Source organism: Lactuca sativa, chromosome 2, assembly GCF_002870075.4.
Source record: "Lactuca sativa cultivar Salinas chromosome 2, Lsat_Salinas_v11, whole genome shotgun sequence".
Taxonomy (NCBI): Eukaryota; Viridiplantae; Streptophyta; class Magnoliopsida; order Asterales; family Asteraceae; genus Lactuca; species Lactuca sativa.
Window position 1 is genome coordinate 171,888,181 of NC_056624.2, and position 9,832 is coordinate 171,898,012.

The following is a 9,832-nucleotide window of genomic DNA, read 5'->3' on the forward strand; positions in this document are numbered from 1 at the left end:
CGGTTTTGGGAAATGCTCAAGAAGGGAGGTGGGTGAGCTGTGTAGCGCATCCGTATCTGCAGGAATACCACCACACGCACTCAGCATCGCATAAAAAGAAGCTACAACATAATTGTTGTCTTGTTTTGTAGTGGACCAAAGAAGGAAAAGGGGAAAAGCAATATAGATGGAAGGCGGGAGATGCCGGAACACCGCCCTACCCACTTGGTACTAGAGGTAACATGGTGGGGAAGTGGGACAAAATTGTCAATCCTACTAGCAATTTACTTTTCTTTTTACTCATAATAGTAATGTACTTAAAGCTGTTATATGTAAGAACGGTGTATATAACTAAATATATATAATGTGTAAGGAATTCTAAATATATTAAAGGAATGTAAGCCCCATCCCTCTTTATTGCCCTCTCTTTGGCCTTCCCCTCCTAGGCTTCCCTCCACCATTTCGAGGGACCCCAAATTTTGATCTTGCTCTTTTTCTTCTCTTGCTTATTATTCTCTTATAGATATAGATGGCTCACTCTAGGCTACAAGAAGTCATATTCATTGTTTCACCCAATCTAATTTGATAGTCGGAGGTTGCTTTTCCTAGGACAATTCTAACAATCTTTTTCTTTATGGTTGTGATTAGGTTTTTGTTGATCTTGAATGAGCAAAAGAAAACCCTTATTTTGTTAAATGATGATGTGCGTGATTATATTTCATTCGATTTTATCTTATTATAATTAGGTTTGATTTTAAAAGATTTTGGTAACATTTGTTTTGTAATTATGTTGGATTTAAATAATCTTGAGAATGTACACTAAAAAATGAAGATACTAAAAATGCATATGATAAAGACAAAATGGTCATTCTTGATTTTTATGATAAGAACAAAATGGTCATGTATGATTTTAAAGTTTTATCTGTTAAGTCAAATAGCTCCAGGACCAAAGTCAAGTGACATAAAATGTCTCCATGGATGATTAAGAATTAAAAATTAAAAAACTGAAATTAATTCAGAAACCCACAAAAGCATGTAGACAAAAGAATGTAATTTTGTCTAAAATAAGTAAATATTCTAGCACCAAACTTTGAATTACTAACTTGACTTATTCTTCAATAATACAAAGTCCGTTTAGATAATTTACCATATTACGTCCATCGACCACATCAACAAAGACTAGTTGAACTCTGTTCAACGTGGGAGATGAATGCTAGTGTAAGTCATCGTAGCGCCTCCAGAATTGACTTCAAGAGCATCTGGTGCTGTGTAGTACATGGGCACCGGCATCTTCATTGGAAGATTTGGGGCCGCAGCCTCCAACTTAAGCACCTGAATTGCTTGTCGGATCGACGGCCTCAAACTCTGGTCAGGGTGAGCACACCATAACCCCACCATCATCAAACACTCAACCTGTTTGGTGTCAAACTCCTTGTTCAGCTTCTGATCCACTCCTGAAAGCAGCTCGCCTTTTCCTCGCAAACCCCAACCCACTGCACCAACCCTAGATCAAATGTTTCATCAATGCGATCCGTCGCCTTTCTCCCACACGCAATCTCTAATGCAACTATCCCAAAGCTATACACGTCTGACTCTTTACTGGCCCTTCCTGTGGTTACGTATTCCGGAGCCAAGTATCCCAGAGTTCCCGCTAAACCAGTGGTTTGTGGACCCAACTCATGGTCCCTGAGTCGAGCCAATCCAAAGTCTCCGAGCTTCGCGTTGAATCCTGAATCAATCATGATGTTGCTTGTTTTGATATCTCGGTGCACCACACATTGTTCCCATTCTTCGTGCAGATAGAGCAGCGCAGAAGCTAAACCCATAGCAATCTTGTACCTCACACCCCACTCAAGGGGACTCTTTTTGCCAAAGAGGTGGGAATCAAGGCTTCCGTTTGGCATAAACTCGTAAACTAGCAAGAATTGAGTCTGATCGTGGCACCAACCAATGAGTTGTACTAAGTTTCGGTGCCTTAAACGACTAAAGATATTTACTTCGGTTATGTACTCGTTTTTTCCCTGTTTAGAACCCTGTGAATTTTTCTTGACAGCAACCGCCATGGCTTCACTGGATAAATAGCCTTTGTAGACACACCCGAATCCTCCCACGCCCAATTTCTTGTCATCAGAAAAGTTGTTGGTAGCTGAAGCGAGATCTCTGTAAGAAAATCTTTTCGGTCCTGCTCCTCTTTCAAAATGATTCATCATTGATGTCAAGGTGACTGTCTCTAATGAATTCTGTGTAGCTTTTCTTTGTCTCCTCCTTAATATATTGCATGCTACTATGCCTCCTAAAACCAGAACGCCAATAGGGATTGTTAATCCCTCTGCTAGTTTCCTCTCAATGGAATCATCTTCGGTTTTTATATTCAAGCTTGAATTGAACTCCCAGTATTGAAGGATATGTCTCTCCACATTGGTACCAGTGGAAGCCGAAAATCCAACTGTTGCCTGCTCAGGAAGAACTTCCCGGAGGTCAACTTGATACGAAAGACTGGTATTCTCTCTAGAATCATTTCTAGCCCCATAGCTCCATGACAAGTTTAGAATCTGAGTGGTAGCATTATAAGAAACCCAAACATCCGCAGGGTCTCCACTGTGTAAACTAGCATTCCAAGAAGTGTAATTAGCCGAACTAATTGAGTTCTTATTGATACCCACATGTTCGTATGAAGGATCCCATTCTTCGTTGCTGAAAGAGTCAAACTCAATGACAATCATTTGGTTTCGGGGTGAATCCGTGTAAGTTGTGTTAAACAGGCCTAGAAACCCACCAGCTGAGTTGCGTGGGGTTTGAAAGCCAACTGGGGCAAGAAAGAAAGCGAACCCATGGCCATAGGAGTATTGAGCCTGTGTATCGATGATGAAGGTGAAGCGAGTGGTGAAATCTGAAACCTTACCAGATTTTCTATCCCAAATCGGGATTGTATCTGCGTATACAGCCTGGCCAACACGATTGAGGTAATTCACTCTGTTAAACTCTATGTCTCCAAGAGATGGCACCGCATCGCCTGAATAGAGTATGTTTGTTGCATCAGCCTCAAACTGAGTGATATTGAAATATACCGATTCAGACAAAGGTAACACGATTAAAAATGAATTGACAAAGAAAAAGATACAAGAAATTTGAAATACTGGAGATGATGAACGACTGAAAGAGGTAGCCATGACTAATTAATTAAGCAAAAACACACACCTGAATACATCGATAAATAAAAACCATGTACCTATAGTTAATGTGGATGATAATGCCGTAATTTTATATAAATATTCAAAGTTTCGTGAAAATTACAGTAGGAATTAACTAATGAATAAGACGACCAAGCGATTTAACATCAACCTAGAAGATAATTTTATACCTAGGAACAAACAAAAAAATATTATGATAATGCAATCCTGTCTCTGTCTGTTTGGTTTTCAAAGTTTTGATTGTTATGTCCAGATGGGGTTTGTAGTTTCAAGATGTGCTTCAACTACTAATGTGGAAATTCATTTTGCAACAAGCACCTGAATATGTTGATAAATTAATACCATAGAAGAAATGTAAAAACAAATAATTCATATATATAGGACTAAATCTGATCTTCAAGATTATTAAACTACTCTCATATTTTTATATGAATATAAGAAGGTTCTTGGACATTATGTAGAATAAAATTAATATACAATGGGCAATAAATCATCAAGACACACGAGTCAACTTAGCAGAAAGATAATTGCCATTTTGGAGCTTCAAACCCGCCAAGCTACAAGCAACCAAAAAAAAAAAATTCATTGACTTCTTCGTTTGTGTCATTATCTGGCTCATATTTCCTTGATCACCGCCAAAGACAGGTAAGAATATTTCAAAACAATGGCAATAGAAAACATATAATTACTCATGTTCAAATCAAATGATAACGGAAAGGTTGAATTGTTGTGATACAAGTAAACAATCAACAAGGAGTAAAGAATCAAGAATTATTATATATAAAAAATTAGAGTAACCTGTGTAGGAATAGTGAAGTTTTTGGTTTTATACTTTGGCCATCAAATATTTTTATATTAAATTTGGTACATGTATATAAAATAAATTATAAAAATTGTCCTTATAATACAGACAGGTCTATGTACAGTTTTGTTTTTACAAAAAGGTCCATGTGCCACAAGAATTTCGTGTCTTGACAAATTTGATCCAAAACTATCCTTATAATTTACGGAAAACATTGTTTACATAATATATTCAAAAAATTACGAAAATGATTTTTATTTAATAGAAAATGTGTACTTCCTTTTTGTGTGATACAACATAGTAAGCAAAATCTTTATCAACAATGATCGAACATGTTTGAGTCCCCCACAAAGCAAGAAGAGAGCAATTTCTAGTTCTTAAATAAAATAAAAAAGCAAATGAAAGTGATATCACTAAATTAAATTGAACAATATCTTATACAAAACAAAACAACATTTATTGACGATTACAAACTCAAATTATTATTATTATTATTATTATTATTATTATTATTATTATTGTAACACCCAAAAATACAAAGTAAAAATTTTTTGTTTCTAAGTCCTTCAAAACCACCCATCATTCATTTCAAACCTTATCAAAGTGTAAAAATGTATAAAATAATTATCATAGTACAAATCATATCATAAATGCGGAATAATGGCAAATATGATGCAATCTAGTCAAGCTCTTCCCCTTGGATTCAAAAGTACCTGAAACAATAAACATAAAACCGTAAGTACAAAGTTTAATGAGCTCCCCAAAATATTGCATACCATACATAATTTAGGCCATGCCCGACATTCATCAGACGCCGCTTGGTATTCATCAAGTCACACCTGAAGTACCATCAAGTCTTGCCCTTGCCCTTAGGCTCCAAAGTACCTAAAACAAATCAACAAACTGTAAGTTAATGCTTACTGAGTTCCCCATAGCATACTCCATACACAATCCACATAATCACATATCATATTAGCTACAAAGTTACATATATCACATAAGCCATGCATATAACATATAGGGATATTGTGGGCTCGTCCCCAAGGTCTTACTCCATGATGCCATGGGCTCCCCATATGGTCTTACACCTAGGTGTCATGGGCTCTCCCATGGTCTTTAATAGGAAAGCTATGGGCTCTCCACATGGTCTTACATCCTGTTGTCATGGGCTCTCCACATGGTCTTTAGTAGGAAAGTCATGGGATCTCCACATGGTCTTACATCCAGGTGTCATGGGCTCTCCTATGGTCTTCCATACAAGCATACAACTAACATACAATCCTAGCACATAACCAACTATCATGTTTCATAATATAACTTCAGCTAGAGTATCCCATATCATAATTGGGTCGGCTTTGGTGCCTTCGACCCATTGGTATGGTGAGGAGACTCACCTCTCAAATGCTAAATTGATAAGCTAAGATTAGATATTTCCCACGCACTGCTCCTCCTCAACTGCCTATAATCAACGTGTGATTAACTTGTCATAATCCCAATAAATACCCACAAAGTCAATCATGGTCAAAGTCAAGGTCAACAGTTCATGTTTACCTCAACTCGCCGAGTGTATCCAACAACTCGTCGAGTTCCTCCCGAGATCATTCCACTGAATCTCGAGCCAACTCGTGGAGTCACCTTAGTGACTCGTCGAGTTCATCAAATGTCCAGAAAACATAAAGTCCACTCAGACCAAAACCCTAATCCTTCACCACAGTCAATCAGAAACTCAAAAATAGGCAAACCCCACCCCGACTCGTCGAGTCAACTAAGGGACTCGATGAGTTCCTTCGGTCCCTTTTATGTTCAGCCCTTTTCAGTGGGATCTAAGGTCCTAAACTTCATATCCAACCTCCCCTAGTGCAGATACCACGTAAAGTTGCAAACTTTATGTAATGACGTAAATTTTCAAAACAATTTTTCACAGTTAAAACACACTTTCATTCATAATAGTTGTAAAATATCATTTGTATCACATATCAATCCATAACATTACATCCCAAGATCAAAACATATCCAAATCCATCGGTGTGTGTACGAGTCAAGTCGGAGCCTGATGTGTGTGAAATAAACTAGTTTTAATCCTACTAACTTAAACACAAAGACAAACACACGAAAGGCAGTGTACCTATCGATTAGCAGTTTAGTTCAGGTAAGTAGGGTATCGAACACAGGGAATGATAAACAATTAAAATAAATGCTAATATTATCTAAATAAAACAAGTAAAAAAAAAGTTTTCTCTAGAGTTGCAAGACTATAAACTTAAATACTTTACTAACACACAAACTAAGCAACTAATAGCTAAGAAAACAAAGATCAACTAAATTCAATGATTAAAAAGGCCTTCTGTTTAGGTTCGAATCATTTGTTCCCATGGATGATTTTATGGTAAGTATATCGGATTAATTCTTCATTGGTTACCGACTAAAGTGATTAGATTCACATTCGTTATAGCTAATCCTTAGAAAACAGATTAATTCAAGCAATGGACAGTTGTCTAAATTAATGAATTTCCTAGTTTCTTGATTCGGGTTTAGAAAGACTTGTAACTAGCTAATCAAATTGGTGATTTAATTAACCTCTTGTTGATGGTGTATCACACAAGCTCACACATTAACTTAGCTATCTTCAAGTTAATTCTAGTTTCACATTCGTTATTCCTAGACATACAACTATGTGGTCACGTAAATCATATGAAATTAGCAACTAAGAGATGTTCATACAACTTAATTACTGATTTATTAACAGAAGAATAGTTATTGTTAACACATAAGGTTCTTTAACAAGCTTAATAAAACATAATCACCAATTAAATTAATCCTAATCAAATAATTAATCCATGTTCACAAATTCATCTACCTAAACAGAAGTTATGAGTTTTTAGCTCATGATTACAGTAGAAACAAGCACAAAAACAAAATCAATTGGTGAAAACATAGTTCAAACAAGAGATTAGGTAAGAGTAAACTTGATTTTGACTTGATTCTCCTTAAAATTGAATGTAGGGTTGATTCCCTTGCTTCCCACGCTCTAGCAGCACCTTTAGTCGACAATTGGCCTCCAAGGGTTCATCTATATGCTAGGGTATCGATCTAAAAGTCCCTTTATATAGATTTTCACAAAAAATAGGCTACTCGGCGAGTCCAGTGACCTACTCGGTGAGTCCGTCACTTAAAACCCGTGTGCGGCAAGTCAGCGCGTCCAGAATTGCGAAACTTCTGACCAACTCGGCGAGTTGATGGCCTACTCGCCGAGTACGTTTGGAATCAGCATTTTCTCAAAACACGAAAGTCTCTTGAAATTGTGTCTAGTTTTCAGAACAATTTGAATCTCATCAATCGGAGTTACGGTTCATGAGATATGGCCAAAACACTAACGAGGGGTCAAGCTGTCCAGCAACGTCCTTCTTTCTTCAAAATCCAAGATCCATGCATCCAATCGCTAGTTCTGCTTCCTTTTCCATTCGAGCATGTCTTTGTTGCTGAAAATGAAATATTTAGTCTAATTAAGCACCTTTTTTTCATTAAATGTGTGACATCCCCAAAATCTCGGCCAGAAAAGACCGATTTTCATTTATGCTTTTAAAATAAATTCAGAGTAAATCCTTTTGATTTCAAAGAGTTGCGGAATTTGTTCCCAAAAACAAAACATGATAAAACAATGTTTACCAAAGCATTTCATAAAAGAAATGTATTTTTCATTATATAATCAAAACTCGGGGTGTCATGTTCCGATATAGACCAATAAGCATAAACGATAACGTTACAAGTCATTCAACAAATATATACATATACAGACTTGTAAACAAAACAACTTGATGGTTCATCCATCTTACGCCCTTGCGCCACTTCCTGTAATACAAATAAAACTGAGTGGGTCAGGCTTGGGAGCCTGGTGAGCATATAAGGTTTTCAACCCACAATAAATAATTAAATTAATTATTATCAACCAACAATAACCCAGTTACCCATTCCCATTATTCTCACTTTATGTCCCTAAAATAACGAACACAAGGGACCTAATCTAAGAATATTTTCATCGGGGTGACAACACATGCTGCGGGGGTTCCTCAGCAATATAAGTCAAATAAGGCAACCATGATGGGGATGGAATACAGCGAATGAACACCCAAGTTCATTAACACCTACAGGTTATGAGCCTGCTAGCGTTCCACTGGACTGTCTAGAAAAGTCTGTGGTCGTCATCTAAATTCCGCTAGATGACTGGATCAAAACAACAACGAGGCCTCTCATCTGTTTATTACACACCAACTATCTACCCATGTTCTACCCAACATATTAGTAGATAAAAACATACATTTTTATACATATTTTCAAAACCTGTATAGCATGCTTGATCAATACATTTTCCATATAACAGATGAGGCACAAACACATAACACGTATTTCATATAGAAATAATCAGATTTGTAAGATAGAAGAAAGTGAATATACATTCACACACATAACAATAAAATATACACATAACACGTATCCCGTATAAAATACTTCATAATTATACGTTAGGAGAAAGTAACAACGCATTCACACGTATAAACAACAATACACTTAATACACTCAAACCATACTTGTATTATTATTGCGTTTATGAAAGGTAGTATACACTCACTTGATCAGAAGATGATCGGACAGCACTACGACTTGCAAAAGTAGTAATCCTCAGCAGATCTGGAAGATCTCTCCCAAAAATCGATTTTCTCGCGGGCAGAGCTTCGGCTCGGAAACCGCACTTCTCGGGATCTTCGGGATCTCGGGACTTGCTTCGGGACTCGGGAATATTACCGGGGCTTCGGGGTATTTCTGGCACACAAAACGATGCAAAACAGGAGAGAGAATGGAGAAAAATAGCAAAGAAGTCAGTTGCCCTCGCATCCTATTTATAGGAGGCTGGAGCCTCGGAGTACGCGGGGCGTACTGGTCCAAAATCGTCACTGCGTTCGTCATCCGAAGTCCTCGAGTGCGAGTGTCGACATCTTCGCTGTACGCGGGGCGTACTCCGGATGAGTCCGGTGACTTGCCTTCGGATAAGGCCGGATTTAATAATTAAATTTAATTATTAATTCTTTAATAAACTTTGGAAATTCATATCTTCTTCATACGAACTCCGTTTTCGACTTTCTTTATATTCACGCGAAGGTGAGACTACGCTCTACAACTTTCGTTTAGACACCGTCGGCTAATTTTGACTTTATTTTTATTATTTATTTTTAATAGGTCGGGACATAAATTTTCGTTATAAATTCATAACTTCTTCGTTTGACGTCCGTTCTTGCCTAACTTTTTATCGCTTTGATACTAACAACGAGATCTTCGATTCTCGTTTAGATCACTAAGGCTAAATATCGCTCTAACGTAAATTTCACTTTTTACGTTAATCAGCGTTGCCGGTTCTGTCGCGAAACTTCGACAGTTCATAACTTCCTCGTTATAACTCGGATTTTTGCATTCTTTATATCTTCGGAAACCTTGTTTCAACTACTACAACATTATCTAAAGATATCAAGTTTATTTTACACTTAAATTTTGACGCTTATTTTTATTCTTAATTAATCAAACCACATAATTAAGCAATTAAGCACAAAACACATAACACTCAAATAATACACTTCTATTATTCCAAAACGGGTTACAAAGGTTAACCTAGACTATCACATTGCTAAAAATGGTAAGCCCAAAAACACAGGCATTACAAAATGAGACAAAATCAACATAAAGTATTAAGATCATGCATGAATTTTATAACTAAATATGCCCACATCAGCGCCTTCCCGCGATCGTCACTAGTACCTGAAACACATAACACAACACTGTAAGCATAAATGCTTAGTGAGTTCCCCAAAAT

At 37.0% G+C, this 9,832-nt stretch overlaps 1 pseudogene; it reads right to left on the bottom strand.

Moving 5' to 3' along the window:
* Positions 1-971: 971 nt before the first annotated feature.
* Positions 972-3,193, bottom strand: LOC111900253 (L-type lectin-domain containing receptor kinase IX.1-like; annotated as a pseudogene).
* Positions 3,194-9,832: the final 6,639 nt, after the last annotated feature.